Genomic DNA, 17,795 nt, shown 5'->3' on the forward strand with positions numbered 1-17,795 from the left:
GCCCCGACCTCACAGTCATCCTGAGACCAGGATCAGAGCATGAACATGTGACGCCCTCGTCAACAAAAGATGCATCAATCATCCTGAGGTCTGAAGCTATGTAGATGCCAGTGTACTTATTAGTTTGTGAGCTTGCTGTCACCTCATTCCTTGCCGCGTGGTAAGCCAGTTACGTGAAATCTGGCTTCAGTCGGAATGTGTATGATGGGGGTGTATCAGCGGCCACCAATCACCAGACTATTGAAAGGAATCCAACTGAGGAGACAGAGGGGACAGAGGCTAAATCAAGAAACAGGCAGCCTGGTGTGGCCTGGGGGTCAGGCAAGCCATGATTTACTATAACCTAAGCTGTGTGACTTGGTGGGGAGAGTCCCCAGTTTGAATCTCAGACTTCCCATCACTGCAATGGGTGGCAATAGCAATGATCAATGGTCAAATGTGACGGCATCTATAGAAAGTGTTTGTCCTCACATCTGGCCCCTAAAAGGTGCTTAGTACGAATGAGGATCTTTCCCCACTAGGGGTCCTTAGGGAGAGGCCAGGGGGCTGTGCTAGAGTCTTCGGTGACGTCGTCCTTGACGGTTCTGGCAAAATGAGATACTACTTTGTCCTGCTTTCTCAGCTCCTCGTCCACGTCTCCATGGTAACACTCATCACACCCTGACTGTCCAGGTAAATGACTGGCTCCCAGTATGACCAGGAGCCCCTTATGGGCGGCACAGTGTCTTTGTATGTCTGTATATCCAGGGCCTCAAAGGTGCTGTCCAATGTGACGGCCGCTAGCCCTGTGTGGCTATTTAAGTTATATTTAAATTAAAATAAATTAAAAAGTCAGTCCCTCAGTCATACTTGCCACCTTTCAAGTGTAGCTGCAGGTGGCTACAAAGACACAGAACATGTCCCTCACTGTGGAACGTGCTGTGGGACAGTGAAGACACGGAAAGGCCAAGGGCAGAGGGGGGAAGCTGGGGCATGAGGGACCAGCCCTGGGGTCAAAACCTGGAAACAATGATCCTCACAAAATACTCACTGAGACTTTCCTAACCTTACCTTCAGTCTCAACTTTCCTTATTTTCTTCAGGTTTACCATAAAAGTTCAGATAAAATTTGAAAACACTGCTGCTGTGTAAAAATGGGATTTGGTGCGGTATGCATCCACGCCGACTCCGGATCTCTCTCCATCCGTGAAGGTGACACTCCTTTCACAGCAGGCACTACTGGTGCCAGACGGGTAATATGATCAAACAGCCTAAGCACTGGGATGGCCAAAAAGTTCATGCGGGTTTTTCATAAGATGTTATGGAAAAACCCAGATGAACTTTTGGTCCAACCCAATGCTACTTGTCGGGCATTGCTTGGGTATAATCACATTTAATTTTCATAGTAGGTACTGGGGCTCCCATTTTACAGATGAGAAAACTGAGGAACAGGAGGTGTGAACTGCCACAGGTCACACAGTGAGCAAGTGTCAGAGCCAGGACTCAACCCAGGGAGGCCTGGAGGGATGGTGCCGAGGCTGCTGGGTCATTTCTTTGAAGTCGCCAAACCAAGCTCTGCCTCCCCCCTCCCCCCCACCCCCACACTTCCATATCACGTCAGATTGGAAGGTGGATTCAAGCTTTCCGAATTAGCCATGACGTTCTCCTATAGGCCCAAGACCATGTGTAGGGCACAGCTGGGTCCTCCAGAGAAAAGTAAATGAGGAAAGAAATGAGCGTCATCGAAGGATCCAACGATGAGAGTAGAGATGGCCACCCACTGACCCTGACTCAGAAGGACTCAGACTCCTGAAGAGGGTCATGGTATTATTTACCAACGCCCAATGAGACCAGGATAAAACTGAGGTGCACGTCCACTTACAGTTCCGTAGAAAGCACTGGACCAAATGCCAATGCTCCACTGACTGAAGGAAACAAGAGGTGGAGAGGAGGAGAAAAAACAAAACAGCTGCAGTAATGATGCTAATGATTATTATAATAATACCCTCATCAAATGGACATTGGTATAGCCACTATGGAAAACAGTAGGGATGTTCATCAAAAAACTAAAAATAGAGTTGCCATATGATCCAGCAATCCCACTCCTGGGCATATACCCAGATAAAACTATAATTTGAAAAGATACATGCACGCCTATGTTCATAGCAGCACTATTCACAATAGCCAAGACATGGAAACAACCTAAATGCCCACTGACAGATGAATGGATAAAGAAGATGCGGTACATATATACAATGGAATACTACTCAGCCATAAGAATGAACAAAATAATGCCATTTGCAGCAACATGGATGCAACTAGAGATTATAGAACGAACGAAATAATGCCATCTGCAGCAATATGGATGCAACTAGAGATTATAGAACGAACGAAATAATGCCATCTGCAGCAATATGGATGCAACTAGAGATTTATCATACTAAGTGAAGGAAGTCAGAAAGACAAAGACAAAGACCATATGATACCACCTATATGTGGAATCTAAAATATGACACAAATGAACATATCTATGAAACAGAAACAGACTTACAGACATAGAGAACAGACTTGTGGCTGCCAGGGGAGGGGAGGGGAGGGGAGGGGAGGGGAGGGGAGGGGAGGGGAGGGGAGGACTGGGACTTTGGATTAGCAGATGCAAACTATTACATATAGGATGGATGAACAACAAGGTCCTACTGTATGGCACAGGGAACTATATTCAATATCCTGTGATGAACCAAAATGGAAAAGAATGTGAAAAAGAATATATATAACTGAGTCACTTTGCTGTACAGCAGACATTAACAACACTATAAATCAACTACACTTCAATAAAATTTAAAAAAAAAAATTTTTTTTAAATACCCTCATCAAATGGGCACCTATTCCCCGTGTGAAGCGCTGATGGTATCACATAGCTACAGCCCATGTCCGACCCCCAAGGAAGAACCTTCCATCCTCACAGAAGCGTGTGCTGAAGGCGCTCCCCATCAGTGCTGAAGGCACTGATCTCTCCATGCTCTGCCCCCTGACTCTACAGCACGTGACCCCCAGCATCCTATCTAGTTGTGGGGTAGGGGTGGGAGGCTATAAGCCACAGCCCCCAAGGTTGTAGAAGGCGCGAGCCGTCTCAGAGAACCTGTGTATGTCCTTGACCTTCCCCGTGGGTGCCGGGCTGGCTTCTCTGTTTCAACAAGATATGAGGAATGAATCTGGGTATTTCAATTCTTGGAGCAGGCAAGCTGCAAAAGAACATCGCTTTGGGGCGAAACTCAGGCCCGGGTTTACTCATCAAAAAGCTGCCAAAGAACTCCATGGCGGGGCGGGGGGAAAGGGCGACACACTGAGACTCTCAAAGGCTCTGCTGTGAGCAGCCAAAACACTCCTAGGTTGCAAACCCACGAGATATTTTTGTTTCGTGATATTACTGGAGAGGGCGTTATATAGTTCTGATACCTTTCAGTTCACCGAACAGGCAGGGGAGAGGCAAGGAGCCGGGGAGCCAAGAGGAGTAGAGGCCTTCTGAAAACCAGACACTTCCAGAAACAGGACTGTGTTTGGTGGGGTGATCACGTCACTCGTCTCCTCCGAAGCCTGAGATGGCTCCCACTGTCGCAGGCGAGGGCTATGATGCCATCTCTGGCTTCCCAGCTTATCCATCTTTCCAGCCCCACCTGGAGCTCCTCTCCCAGCAGGACCCTGATACCCGAGCCCCGAGGGACAACCTGCTGTCCCCTGGATGTGTCACATGTACTCAGGGCTGGTGCAAGCCTCTGCCTGGAAAGCCCTTTCCCTCCCTTCTCTGATTGGAAGAAAAATCCATTTATCTTCCTGGAGTATGCAAAGTCTTCCCCAAACTCCCCATCTGTGCTGAAGGCATTGATCTCTCCATGCTCTGGCTCCCTGACTCTACAGCACGTGACCCCCAGCATCCTATGTAGTTGCACATGAGTCTGTCTCTCTCTCAAGACCACGAGTGCTTACAGGCAAGGGGAACATTCAATTTCTCTTTGTACTCGGCAGTAAATGTTTGCTGAATGAGGGAACAGATTTCTTGGATGTCCATGTGATAGGAAGCACAGTGTCTTGGGGGTATCATACAGTCCAGAACAATGCACATTCTAGGAATTGCCTTTTTCTATGGCATGTGCACACATGTGTGCACACACACATACACACAATACACACAAACACACAATGAATGGTCTTTCAAAGAACTGGCTCAAGAAGTTACAGAAGACATGGCAACATGGATTCCATCACCTATCATAACTCAAAACTCATTTTGAATTAAAGTCTCCAGCCCTTCTTTTCACAAGACCTGGGATGGCTTCTTTCAAGGGACAGGAAAAAATGAAGGGGGACATGTGTGCAGACACCAACACATCCATGCACAGTTTTCAGCATTTTGAAAGGATCTCATTTCAACCACACACTTTCAGAATCACATTTTCAAATTTCACGAAAGGCCTGGGTAAAATGTGTTCAGTTCAAATTCTGGCTCTTGCACCGTAGCGTGTGAAGGATGCCAGCAAAGGTTGAATACCGTAATTCTTGTGCAGCCCAGCTCCCTGTTCCTAATTCACATGCAAACTACGGGTTCATCCCAATCAGCTCAAACTTGTTTTTGCTTTTCTTTGTCGCCCGCTGCCCACCTTCCTGGGACTCCTCGTTTTGGGTTATTTGTTCAGACTTCAGCTCCAGACACACCACTGTGATTTCCTTTCTAATAAACACAATCCAGTGAGTAGTGGGAAACAATGAAAGGCACCTGCACTCTATTATAACTCCGCGTTCCACCCACGAGCGCCGGGCTATGAATAAGTGAGAACCACTACCCGTCTAAAAACAGTAACAGCGTTTTCCCATCAACACAGCACCATACAACTTCAGCTACCATGAAGGACAAAGTAGCCCGGTGCCCCACTGGTTTAAACAGCATAGGGATGCCACCGGGAGAGCCCACTGTTGGCTGTCTGCGGCCACTGACTTTGTTGTCCTGGGCAGGCCTGTGGGAGAGTTCATTCCACGCTAGCAAACAGCTGGACATTCCAGAAATCTTTGGGATGGGTAGTGCTCATTAATGACAGACCAGCAGCTGGAGAGGCCTGAGCTGTGCTGTCACGAATGTATATCCAGGTTCCATCTTATGCAATATATCGAACATCCACTGAGCACCTAATATACGCACGGGCCCTGTGCATGGTGCTTGGGGGTCAACACTGGTGAACACAGCGGTCAAAGACCCTGTCCTCATGGAGTTGACAATCTAGCCAGTCCCTAGCTGTGCGACCTTGAGCACGTTACTAATTTCACTGAGCCTCGGTTTCCCACCTGGGAAATGGGCTAAAATCATGTCTAAGTCTCAGCTGTTAGAAGCCTGGAACGAGCTGCTAATAGCCACGGCGATCACAATGACCACTTTCCTCCTTTTTTTTTTTTTTTCTCTTTTTTTTTGGTAAAATCTCCTCCAAAGTATTTATCACCTACAAACAGAAAGCTAGTAACTTACAGAGAAGGACTCATCAGACATCTCATTGACAGAGCGATCAAGAGTAGCATCACCAACGAGGAGACCCACGTACACTAGTAGTCCCTTGAAAAGACGCATAATTTCCATAAGACCTTTTTTGGTAGGTTTTGAAATTGTGGCGATATATATATATATATATATATATATATATATATAAAATAAAATTTGGCATTTCAACCATTTTAAAGCGTTCAGTTCAGTGGCATTGAGGTACGTTCGCAATGTTGTGCAACCATCACCATTATTTCCAAAACTCCTTCATCACCCCGTGGAGAATGGGAACCACTTTTGAACACATACTTATGTTGGACACCAAGGTTCTTCAAACAGAGGTCTTGGTGGCAAGGACGTTCATTCAGTCACTCAAGTTCAAGATCTCACCAACCTCGTGGATTCCTTCCTCTCTCTCCAATCCACTTCCAACCCACCAAAAAGAAGCCACCCTCCAAATCACAGCCAGCCTTTGACCCCGTCTCACCACTGCCATTGCCACCTCTTGCCCAGGCCACCGCCATGTGCCTCTGGGGTCCCTGCCTCAGTCCTCGTCACCCACACCCCTCACCACCCACTCTCAGCACAGCACCCACGGCGATCCTTCTGAGGGGTGAGTCAGTTCACAGCACATCTCAGCTCGGGGCTCTGCGACAGGAGGCCCATCTCTCTGAGCCCGTGTGCTCTGGCCGAATGTTAATGCCCAGGCTCCCCCTCACCCCTTCCCCTGCTCCGCTGTGCGACAGCTGCCTTCCTTGCTGCTCTTCAAACACGCCACACCAGCTCTGACCTCAGGGCCTTTGCACCTGCGGTCCCCTCCATCTGGAAGGCTCTGCCACCGGCCTATCTTCTCTTCAGATCTCTGCTCAAACGTCACCTTCCCGGAACATTCTCTATAAAACATCACACCTAACATTCCTTATCACCACCACTCTACTTATTTTCCAACTGCAATTATTAGCATCTGCTCCAGCCTTCAAGAGATGAGCTCTCAGCACCAAACCCACCTACCACTGCCCTGCTTGAGACCAAGGAGGTTCCCCCCACCATGGGGCACCACATTAGGCATCTCCAGTAGAGGGCGCTGGCGGGGGGGACACTGGAGGAGTCCGGTCTGGTCTCTGAGAAGGCATCTCCCCTACGGGCAGTTTCTTCCTACCACCCACCCGCCACCCCCAGGGAGAGGTCCCAGCACACCATCCCCACTGGCCGATTTCCAGTGGTACCACCCACAGACAGCCTTCCCTGGGACCACGGAGAAAAGCTTCTCAACAAGCCCCACCCTCATGCAGCCCCACTGAAAACTTCTATGCCATCCAATGGACCATGGCCGGCTGACCCCAGTCCTGGGGAGTGGGGTCCCTCTTCCTGATCTGTTTCTCTCTGGGGTCTGCTGCCTCAGCCCTCGGGGTAGCAGCTGCTCCCAAATCTGTATTCCCTTAGTGGTGCCAACACGTCCTTCCCGTAGTTCATACATCTTTATATTGAACTTTCCCTGTTAAAATCACCGTGTAGTTTGTCTCCTGATTGAATCCTGACTTACAGTATCAGAATGCAAGCAGGTCTGAGTCTTCATGGCATCGGCTGTTTTTACTACTTTACTGAAGACTTTATCTTTACTTCTTTGTTCATTACTATGTGTCTGACATGTCGATAAACCTTGGTAGGTAGGTGGGTAAGAAGGAAGAAGTGAAGAAAGAAGGAGAAAAGGAAGGAGGATGGATGATGGGATAGTGACCCCCAATTCCATGTGGCATCGTGGTCTGTAACAGCACCAGGGATGCAGTAAGCACTCAAGAAAGAGTCACCCACTCATCTCCTTGAAGCCCTTCCATGACTTCCATTTAACCCCTCCATCCTTCCCCCAACTATCTGCAATATTGAAAAATCTCACTATTAAATGCCAGAGCCTAAAGTCTGTGCCTGGCCCTGCGACACTCGAAGAAAAATAATAACAACAACAGAGGCAGAGGCAGAGAGAGGAAAGAAAGCATCTTTGGACCAAATCTGGAACTTCTGGGGCTTGTTTTCATTCTGATGATCAAAGCAGGATGGAAACAATGTACCACTCCCACATCACTGGCACCGCTACAGTTTCCTGCCTGTGGACAGTGGCAGTGGGTCATGGTCTCCTTTCTCTTTGACTGGAAAGCCTGTCTAGGTCAGCACCTAATATTTCTGGTGTGAATATTCATTTTCCCATTCTACACAAAGACCTACCAGTAGGCTGTGAAATGAGCATTCACAAAAGCATAAAATGCGCCTGATAATTAAAATGCTCAGCAATTAGAGTGATGAACTATACTCCAATCTACTGAGTTAATTTCATAACCTCAGAAAATTTTAAAGAAAAACTATTTGGAGATTAGAAAGCTCTAAAGGATTTTTATTTTTTTCTTTTTGACTCATCGATCATTTTTCAGTTTGATTACAGTTTCATTCTCCTCCAACAGTTTCTCTCCTATAGCCCAGTGGCTTCAGAATCATACTGGCCACACTTGTCTGCTTATAAAATAAACCAAGAAGAAAGCCACAAAATCCCAAAGCCAAGAATTACCATTACCTGGTAAAACCCATAATAAGAATATAATACAGCTAATAAAAGAGCACAGGGGTATTTAATACCAACCCCCCAATTTAAATAACAACTGTCTATTTCAATTACTGTTTCCTTTTTACCTCCAATTCTAAACGGTACTAGAAGAGACTAGCACAGTAGAAACTCATGGCGCTGGACTGTAGCAAAAATAAAAAGGCATCTGAGTGTGAGAATGGGTGTCACTTTCTCCAAAGGACATACACAAATGGCCAATAAGCACATGACAAGATGTTCAACATCGTCATTAGAAATCGAAATCACAACGAGATATCACTTCACATCTACTAGGATGGTTATTTAAAAACAAAACAGGGACTTCCCTGACGGTCCAGTGGGTAAGAATCCGGGCTCCCAATGAAAGGGGCCACGTTCGATCCCTGGTCGGGGAACTAGATCCCACGTGCAGGCCACAATTAAGAGTCTGCATGCTGCAGCTAAGAAGTCCACATGCCACAACTAAGAAGCCTGACGCCGCAACTAAAGATCCCGCGTGCCGCAACTAAAGATCCCACGTGCCGCAACTAAGACCCTGCGCGCCTAAATTAAATAAATAAATAAATGTAAAAAAACCCCAGAAAATAACAAGAGTTGCTAAGGATGATGGAGAATATACTGCTGGTGGGAATGTATATACAATAGTACAGCTGCTATGGAAAACAGTTTGGCAGTTTCTCAAAAGGTTAAACCTATAAGTACCATTTGACCCAGCAATTTCACCCTTAGATATATATCCAGAAGAACTGAAATCAGAGACTCATACAAATATTTGTACACTAATGTTAATAGGAGCATTATTCAGTTAAAAGCCAAAAGGTGGAAGCCATCCAAGTATCCACCAACAGGCAAATGGATGAACAAAATGTGGTATATATACACAATGTAATAGTATTCAGCCATAAATAGGAATGAAATTTTGATATATGCTACAATATGTACAGGACTTGAAAATGTTATGTTTAGTGAAATGAAACACAGAAGGACAGCTATTGTATGATTCCACTTACATGAGATACCTAGAAAAGGCAAATTCATAGAAGCAGAAAGTAGAACAGAGGTTACCAGGGGCTGCAGAGAATGGGGAGGGGGGACTTACTGTTTCATGGGTACACTGTTTATATTTGGGATGATGAAAAAGCTTGAGGTATAGTTAGCGGTTATACAAAACTTCGAATGTAGTTAATGCCACTGATTTATACATTTACAAATGGTTAAGACGATAAATATTATATCAGGTGCATTTTACCGCAATTAAAATAATGGATGCCACACACGAGCACTAAAATCCATGTACTGTCTCATAGGAGATCTTGCCAGGCCCTTGTTGTGGGCCTGTTAACTCTTATTTTACAAACAATGCTAACAAACTCGATTAACTGGATTCCTCTTCTTAGAGGTTGGAGACAGCTCACCCATGAGGCCTCTGCACATTTTAATAAGGATGGCAAACATCTGAGCGGGATGAAGAAGAGCAGGGTGATTCAAGTTTCCTTGATGGAATCCTTTCTAGAATAGCCTGGGAAGTAGCCGAGGGCAAGGCATGAGGTCTGTCTAATCTACTGCACCTGGCATGTGGAGTCGGACCCAGACGGTATCCATCCCACAAACTGTCAGGAGACCATCTATGTGGGCACATGCAACCTCTTGGCCACAGGTGTTATCCACAATGGATGGGCTTGGAATGATGAGTCCTGGAGAGGTGAAAGGTCTGAACACCACAAACAAGATCCCCACTGGTGACCAGCACAGACAGCTCCATGCAGGACAGGAATAAACCAGAGCAGAAAGACCAGCGGGACAAATGGGAGAGGCACATCAGGCAGGAGGCAGGCAGGATAAGCCTGCAGGCTGGTCCAGGTGGAGCGACAGCCCCACACGCCATCCCTCTGGCAGCTTGTGGGCGCACGGCAGAGGCACTCAGGGGGCTGCGAGGGGCCAGGCACGGTCTAGCGCAGCACTACTCACAGTGCCGTCTCCGGGGACTGGCAACTGAGCATCACCCAGAAGCCCGTTAGAAATGCAAACTCATGGGCCTCTTCTGAATCAGATTCTCTGGGGGCAGGGCCCAGGAATCAGTGTTTTAATAACTCTCCAGGTGTTTCTGATGCCTGACAATGGTGTTCTTAGGGTTGCGCTCTTGAGGAAACCCTAGCCCTCCTTCTAAGCGATTCCTAAATGCCTCTGAGATGCTCCCTGCAAACGGTCCTCCCAGTCTAGTGCGGGCAGCAAGGCTCCTGGACCTCTGACCACAGAGGGCCCGCCTTCCAGCCCACCTCCTTGGAACTGCTCAGGACACCTCGTGCCTATGCTCTGCTAAGCTTTTCCATGCAGACTTGCATCTCCACAGCTGTATTCCCCCAGAGAAGGGTTCTTGGCTCTAGTCATACTTTTACATCACCATGACCCCCAGACACCCCTCACTAATTATAACCCACTAGCACCCAAGTCAGGTAAATTTCTACCTCCATGAATTCTCCCCGCCACCGCCTATGGCTCCACCATCCCAGGTCAGGGTTGGCACAGTGCAATGGTTTCTCCTACAGAGGTGGTTATCTTTGTCTCTGGTTTCTCTCTGTGTTAGTCCCTCTTTGGTGTAAATGCCGGAGTGAAGACTAACGTTCTCCTTTGCTGTGATCCAACTCTACTTAGAACCTTCAGTGTTTCTAGATCTCTAAGCAGATATCCATGTCCTGAAGGCACAGCCTAGATACTGAAACACTGGCATTTGTGAAAGTGAATTCTTTAAGAACTCTGCTATCCCCAAAGTCAGCCCAATACATCTTTGCTGTGAACAGCAATGGCAAGAGATCAGACCTCTGTACAATGTTTACCATGTTCCTGACACTACACTGAGTACCCTGCATACACCACCTCACCAAAATCCTCACAAGCTCAGGAGGTAGGCACCAGTCTTGCACCCATTTTGCAGATGGGGAAAGTGAGGCTTAAACAGACTTGAGCAACTTGTCCAAGGTTATCACAGGTAATGTGGGGGAGCCAGGAATCAAAACAGGCAGCATGGCTTTTGAACCCACCCTGTTATTCACCACTCCACTCTGCACGCCTGATTAAGTAAACGGAAGAACAATGGAAGGTATGTCAGGGCAAGAGGCAGAAAGGAGAGGATGCAATTTCTCTAAGTAGGTAATTGGTTTGGATAGAAACAGCTATGATCCTCCAAACCCACTCCCACAAGAGGCATCTCCCCAGAACAGTGAATTCCCCTCCAACAAGAGGATAAGAATGCCTGCCAAGAATGGGGCTGGAGGAGTAGGCATCTCGGGTCAGGCTCCTCTAAGAATCGGGACTCGCCGAGTTCGGATATGCTGAATGAAAGGGAATGCCGGCTGGGGTAGAAGGCAGCCCCGCTCCCACGGAAACAACCCTTTCTAGCAGGAACGTGGAGCTATTTAACGACACACGGCCACATTTCGAAACAGGCGAGGGCCGGAAGACTGAAAACAATACGGCACCCCATAAACTGCTGAGAGCAGGAGAAACGCGGTGACTTTTCAGCAAAGACGGTGAACCGATTTTTATCCTGGAGCACCAGCTGATCCTACTCAGATGGCCACTTCTGGATCCCTCGGAGCAAATACTGCACGTGTCCCGTACAGCTGGTGCCACTCCAAGCACGATCTGGGCAGAGACCCAAACGTACTTCCCAGCCCACAATGGATAGAAGGCAGAGGGAGAGAAGGGCTTCTCTGACTCAACAGTGGTAAAGGAAACAGACACGAGTCTTGGGGTGCTGCGGTCTGTGCAATCCCATACAAACGTACCGCTCTGCAGGACAATGAGTGAGGGGAGAGACAGCGTCACTGCGTTAACAAATATGATTTCGATATATCTTAACTAAATATTAGAGACATCTGTCAAAATCAGATGGGTTTAGAGAATAACCAAAAGAACTGGGACAAAATGCATGAGTACCAAACAACAACTTTGTTGAACAAATACTGTAATAAGTACCTACTATGTGCAGGGTGCTGTGCTAGGTGCTGGGAATACAGTGGTGACCAGGACAGGCTTTGCTTCAAAGGCAGCAATCGAGCAGTGACAAATACCTTGGGAGTCAGAAAAACTGGGGTTGAGAGATTTGGGACAGAGACTTCTTGTATTCTACGTAAAAAAGTCGAGTTCCTGTCTGTCTCCCCCAACTAGACGGTGGATGCTTCTTTGTGCTACGAACTGCTTGAGGTCAGAAGCTGTCCCTAGGCCACTGCCTGGTGCATACAGATACTCAGTGAGTGTTGGCTGGGCTGAAAACAAATGAGTAAATGCTACAATAAATACGTGAAGGTCAAAGAAGAAATCACACGGGAAATATTTCGAATGACTGAGAGTGAAAATACAATGTATCAGAACTGGTGGGACACAGCTAAAGAGGTACTTAGAGGGAAACGTGTAGCTTGGTAGTAAACATATGGCTAAGGTCAGTGGTTTTCTGGCCCTTGACCATGAGGCCTCCAAGTGTAGGAACTGTTTTTGTAAATTTAACCTCGTATCTTCAGAGCCTAGAACAGTGCTTGGCACAGAGTAGGTACTTGGGAAATACCCCTTTATGGAATGCAAATGTTCCAGTGTGTTTCCCAGTTGTCACACTCAGTTGTGCTTCTGCATTTGGAGAGCTATTGTTCATCTGTGGCATAAACCCTTCCAGGCCTTTTGCTGTTGTTTGTTGTATACTCCGCCTTCGGTAACAACTGACATGTTAAGCTGAGTCTCAGCCACTGTGTTGGGTCCCTCCCCAGTGTTGATATCATCTCATTTCATCTGTACAACAAGGGGATACTATTATGATTCCCCTAAAACCATAATAGTACTTGCTTGTTGGGCAGATATAGAAACTGATACAGAAACTAAGGCGCAGAGAGGTTAAGTAACTTGTCCCACATCACACAGCTGGGAAGTAGCAGAACCAGGACTTGAAACCAGACAATGTGAATCCAGAGCTGCTGTTCTCAACCACAGTCAATGATGGCCTCCCACTCAGGTTAGGAATAAGCATCAACAGACAGTCCCTCCTGGTAAACTGCCCCTCCTCTGTGTTCTCCGAACACCCTGTGACTACTGTTATTACTGCACTGCCACTCCCACAGGGCTGGTGGTCTGCTGCCCTAGGCTCTGAGTTTCTCGTGGCACGGGCTGGGTCTTATTGTCTGTCTTTGCAGCCCCACCAGAGGCTCAGTGCATAGGCAATGCTCAATTACAGTCTACTCAACTCAGCTGGAGATGGCGGTGGAGGGGACCAGCTCTTCTTAAACTGCAGTGTGCACGCACATCACCCGGAGATCTTGTGAAAACGCAGATTCTGACTCAGCAGCTCTGGGCCTGGTGCGAGATTCTGCATCTCCAACAACTGCTACTGCGGTGCTGATGTTGGGTGGTCCACAGACCAGGATTGGAGGAGCGGGGTGGGGGGAAGTGGGGGGAGATGAAAGGGTAGAGTCCAGTGACAAAGCTGCCTTTGGCTCTCACCGGAAGAAGTTCCTGACTCTGTGATTTCAATTCACCACTTTTGACCTCAGTTTCCTGATCTATCAAATGGGAACAACTGAACCTACCTTATATTTATCATGGGGATTGAATCAGATGACTTGAGTGAAAAGGCCAAAGCAGATTTGACACCAAATAGGGATAATAGTTCTTCAATCTGAGAAACTCCCTTGACATTTATTTGTTGATTTGTCTTCCTTGTAGGGTTTCTCAAATCTTTCTTACATTGTATTTTGCATCCTGTATCTCTCTCTCTCTCTCTCTCTCTCTCTCTCTCTCTCTCTCTCTCTCACACACACACACACAGACATAAAGCAGTAATGACCTCATTTTAAGGTAGCCTATCTTGGGCTGGCTTTATTGCATTATTTCCCTCCCTAATCTGTTGATAATTCTCTTTCTCCTCATACCAAGGGGGTTAATACCTAAATCCAACAAGGAATGTGGGATTTTGAAGAGGACCCTGAGATGCCAACAAACGAGATTTCCAAAATGCAAGGAGGTAATCAGCACTTTTTGTCAGACTAAACAGGGGTGACCCAGATGTCATAAGAGTGTCAGCTGCTCCAAACAAACCAATCTTGCCTAGACCGGTGACAGTCCTGAGGGCAAGAACTGTGAGCCCACCACAAACCACAGAGAAACTCTGGGGGTAGCTGAATGAAGAAAGGAAAACAGCAGGCCAACCACAGACATAGCCAACGCAAATTTCTCCCTGGTGACTAGAGGGATGTGTGTTGGTCTGGGAGCCGAGAGGGCATCAGACAAGTAAAACTAAACAAAAACATCTAAACGCTAAAGAGTTCTCCCTGAAAGCTCATTTCGTCTTTGAAACCTATGCGGAAATGGGCCAAGAAAATCCAAACAGATTAATAAAGACAAGCAGATCAGACTTCATGAAGGCTGTTCTTTCTGACCTGTTCTGCTAATGGATTAATACAAGCCAAGTCCGGAAAAGATGAGCCTTTTAACCTCTTGGGTAGTGATGTTAGAAACACAGTTGAAAACCTTTTAAGAACAGAAAAGAAAATGTAATAATTGTGATCAGAAGAGAACAAGAAATAATCCCGTGCTATCATTAGCCCATCATGCTTTCCAGGCATGCAAGGCACCACGCCCAAAAAGTCTCATGTCCTACACAGGCCAAGTACATTCCCTGGACCTGGGAGTCTGAAGCACAGTGTTGGACCCTGAGGCCAGGATCTTGGCTCTTGGCCACAGACAAGGACACATATCTGTTCTTGGAGGGGAGATGCAGACACAAAACCCCCAGGCCGCTGTACGCATCCCCTCCTGCCTGTGAGATTGGGAAGTGTGTTAAGCTGAAGAACGCACCACCAAGGGTGCCCGTGTCCTAATCCCCACAACCTATGAACATGATACACGCATGGCAAGAGGGACTTTGTATGTGTGATAAACTTGAGAACCTCGAGGTACAGAGATTATCCTGAATTATTCAGGTGTGTCAATGTAATCACAAGGGTCTGTAAGAGGGAGCTAGCAGGGTCGGAGTCAGAGAAGGAGATGTGAAGACAGAAGCAGAGATTGGAGGGATGTAGCCCTGAGCCAAGAAATGCCAGCAGCCTTTAGAACCCGGACGATGGAAGGAACGGATGCTTCCCTCAGTCCTCCAAATAGAACCACTCCTCCCGATGCCTTGATTGCAGCTCTGCCAGACTCACTTCAGACTTGCGACCTCCCGAACTGTGAGACAATCAAGTTCTGTTGTTTTAAACCACTTAAGTCGGTGGTAATTTGTCATGGCAGCAGAAGGAAGTTAATAAGGTTCACGTTTCTGCTCTGCCTCTGCAAATGGCTGTGAGCATGTGGCTTAACCTCCCCGAGTTTCCGTTTCCTCAGCCACAGAATGGGGACTCTGTGGAGGGTTCACTGTCCAGACCCAGCGAGGACCTAGGTTACTGCCTCACTCACCAGCAGGTGCCCTCCACCCACTGCTTCTGGTAGATACAGTTCGTCAGAGGCTTAGCAACCAAATTCTCATTGGCTTAGTGTATCACGAGGGGCTCCACCCTTAATGGCAGCAAAGAAAGAAGGAACAGAGAGAGATAAGAATGGAAGAAGAGAGCCTGTCCATTAGGAACAGAGGAGAACACTGTACCCTTCCTGGCTCTTTAGGGACAGTCAATGCACGCTTAGGAATTCACTTCTCGATGAGCTTGGCACTTTCTTATTTCCCTACCCTGCCCTCCTTCAAAATCCCTTGGCATTACATGAAAAGGTACCTGTTCTAACACTTCTTCATGTTTCTTCCCTTAATCAGCACTAAGCATCACGGATGTCCTCATGGAAGAAAGTACTCAGAGCAGCCAGGAATGTTCTGCTGGCAACAATAAACAACTTGTACGGTCTTGAATCAAAAGTGGGAATGCGGTGACTGGCATAAATAGAAGCAGCTGCCCTAACTTCTAGCTAGGCAGGCAACAAGAACTGGGGACTCAACACACCTACACTGTGGCCCTGGGTTTCGTTTGCACAAGGAGCTTTTTCTTCCTTTTTTGAAAGAGAAAATGCAGGTCTGGGAAGAAGATTCTTGCCCCAAAACTTGAACACAGAATCTTCAAATAATGAGCGACGCACTTAGGGCAACTCAGACGTATCCTCTTTACACCAAATGCCGGTGTCTTCTATACATTGTCACCCCTGACCCTCACAATAACCTGGTGAATGTATATGATCATCTCCACTTCCCAATGGGCTCAGAGAGGTCCATCAACTGACTCAGAATCACACGGCGAGAAGCGACGGGACTTGAACCAAAGACAGACTTCTTAATCGCCAAGCGAAGGGGACAGTACCCAAGGTGGATGCAGCCATGCAGATCTGCAGAGATGATCCTTGGAATGACGCTGACAAGTCTAAAGACACTGGCATCGCAAACGGAGCACACCTGGGGGAAGCCTGCTTCGGATCTGAGGCAGCAACCGAGCCTGCCGGACTACAGATGAGCACAGCTGGCTCGCGGACCCCACGTTAAATCATTTCGATGAGACAGTTATTCCTTCTGTCTTGATCGATCCTTCTGATTGAAAAGAATCTTAGTTTGGTTTGACTTTATCTTCAATGCCTCTCTGCAAGTGGCTAGTCTCGTTTACACAAAGAGAAGACAGGCCTTGGGCTTAGAATCTTCTCTGGTAATAACAGCTACATGGAATTAACAATATTGTTCTATTTTCATGGTATGTAGTTTTACCCTTATCTTTTTTTTTTTTTTTTTGGCAAATCATACTGATTTTCCCTTTATGGTGGTGATAGAAAATTTCCTTTTAAAACAAAGTTAATGAAACTCTGAATTGATTTAAAGATAAATTTTAGTATTAATTGCATCTTAAGAGTTTGAAACGTTGATTAACTAATAAGAGGGGAACATCGTGAAGGTGGGAAAAGACTGACAGAAGTCTGGGAAGGAGCAGCCAGACCATTCAGCAGAGGGTCTACTACAGCACGGGGCTCTGACGGTCATGAGGTCGTTTATGTTTTCCTTCAGGAAATGGGTGAAGAGCAGACAACAGGCTGGCACAGGAGAGGGCATGGAGAAGGCCTCCAGGGCCGCTGCAGGGGCCAATATCCCCATCCTTATCCACAGGGTGTGTCTATGTCCCATGCTGCTTGCCCCTTTGGCTTCAGTGTCACCCTACAGACCGCACAATGATGGTAATCCAGAGTCACCAAGGCTACCAAATGTATTCTGTTTGACATGGCAAAGAAGCAGGTAGTACATTTTAGAAAGACGTACACTAAAATAAATTTAAATATATATAATATGGCGCTTTGAAAGGATTAACCCAACCGTTTGTTAAGCAGTTCAACCTTAACGATCTGCAGACTTTAACGGTCTCAACAGGCTCAGGCAGCCGGGGTTCTGGATGGCCTTTGCCATATTAACACTTCACACTACAAACCGATTAGGGAAGAGGTCCAGAAGCAAGGTCACATGTGCCAAAGCAAACCTCACTCTAAATGGGGGGAGTGGGGGGAGACCCAATATGTAACTCACTTTTCATTCACTTGGAACTAAGTAGTACTGAATAAACAGTCAATAACTTGAACTCTGACCGGGCAGCTAAAGATTATTTTCCCAATTGTATAAGTTATCTATTGCTGTGTAACAAATTATCCCAACACTAAGTGGGCTGAAACAATTTTAAGCATTTATTGTCTCATATAGCTTGTGTGAGTC

This window comes from Balaenoptera acutorostrata, chromosome 19 (genome assembly GCF_949987535.1).
Source record: "Balaenoptera acutorostrata chromosome 19, mBalAcu1.1, whole genome shotgun sequence".
Classification (NCBI taxonomy): domain Eukaryota; kingdom Metazoa; phylum Chordata; class Mammalia; order Artiodactyla; family Balaenopteridae; genus Balaenoptera; species Balaenoptera acutorostrata.